Source organism: Poecilia latipinna, unplaced genomic scaffold (genome assembly GCF_001443285.1).
Source record: "Poecilia latipinna isolate Pla-1442-1.1 unplaced genomic scaffold, P_latipinna-1.0 Scaffold2680, whole genome shotgun sequence".
Lineage (NCBI taxonomy): Eukaryota > Metazoa > Chordata > Actinopteri > Cyprinodontiformes > Poeciliidae > Poecilia > Poecilia latipinna.
The window spans coordinates 76,156-77,428 of NW_015115296.1; the positions used below are offsets into that span (position 1 = coordinate 76,156).

Here is a 1,273-nt window from a genome sequence, read left to right on the forward strand (position 1 = left end):
AATGTGCTTGTACTGATGAACGCCATTTTTCTGAATTAGAAAAAGGTACGTACAAAAGTCCCACCCCTTCACATGTGGTATCATTGAAAAGCCCTAAATGTCCTCTCCAGATACCAAAAGGAATTAATTCAGTAGAATGCAGTGGGTGGGAGATATTCAAGTTTAGAAATATCCTCTACAGAGGACAAAAATGAACTACTGGTAGTCACGAGGGTATGCATGTGTGTGTGTGCGCATGTGTGTGTGTGTGTGTATGCGTGTGCGCGTGGGTGTGTGTGTGTGTGCCAAATTATGGCAAATTACAAAAAAGAAGAAAAAAATAACATTTCCAGTCAATTTTTGTGAGAACTCCATTCTTGCTGCCATGTTTCAGTTGCAGTGGAGCCAGTCAGGAAACGAGCTCATGAGTTCAGGAGGGAAGCCGTCTGTGAGCTGGAATGTTGTTTTTTTAGCTGTGTTGGCGACCAGCAGGTTCCTGCACCTAACTTCACAAACTGTTCCTGGTTCCTCTGTTCCTGGTGGTGGTTCTAAAGTTCAGCGGCTGCTGAACTTTAGAACCACCACTCCCACAAACCAAACATACAGGTCAACAAGGCTGTGTTTTCACTTATTTTTAATTCCTATGATGTTGCCCATGGACTTTCTGCACAAATATAAAACCATATTCCAAAAGAGATAGCTACATTTTACCTAGCTTGCATGATTTAGAATAATTTTTTTTTTGTACGTAAAATTTTTTCTTTTGTTATTATTGTTTTTAACGTGTGTATAAATGAGCTTCCCCAGAAGAGACACATAAAGGATTATTTTTCTACCTGACTTTCCAGCAGCCTGTCTCGATGGCTCTTACTAACTGTGGCTGGAACCAACAGCAGAGGAGCACCGTCTGTTCACGGTGTCCGCAGATTCACTTATTCCTGGATTTTTCAGTGAAACATAATGCCAAAAGATATTTGCTCAAAATTGGCCTGCAAACATATTTTTTCATAGAGCATATTTAAAATATCTGAAATAATAACAAAAAACCCATATTAACCCAAAGCTCCGCCTTAGCTTTTGGTCTCCAGCTTCTCCAGCAGTTAGCAAACACCTGGCGAGACCGCGGCTCTACTGACGCTCCTAAGAACGATTGGAAACAATGGATGGAGTCCAAGGAGCCCAAAAATGTTTTCCACAATCAGAGGAGCCAACACAAGTTCCAGTTTCTACTTACATGTTCTTTTCCTAAAAGATGGACTAAGTGCTTTTGTAACCCACATAAAATGTGGATGCC

General features: G+C 40.9%; 1 protein-coding gene across 1 annotated transcript in view; it reads right to left on the minus strand.

The window, feature by feature from the left end:
- Positions 1-1,230, minus strand: part of LOC106938745 (cell wall integrity and stress response component 4-like) — a 21,676-nt gene extending 20,446 nt beyond the window's left edge. Inside the window, exon 1 of the mRNA XM_015020888.1 lies at positions 816-1,230. The gene's annotated coding sequence lies outside the window, so the exon portion shown is untranslated. The remainder of the gene's footprint in view (positions 1-815) is intronic.
- Positions 1,231-1,273: the final 43 nt, after the last annotated feature.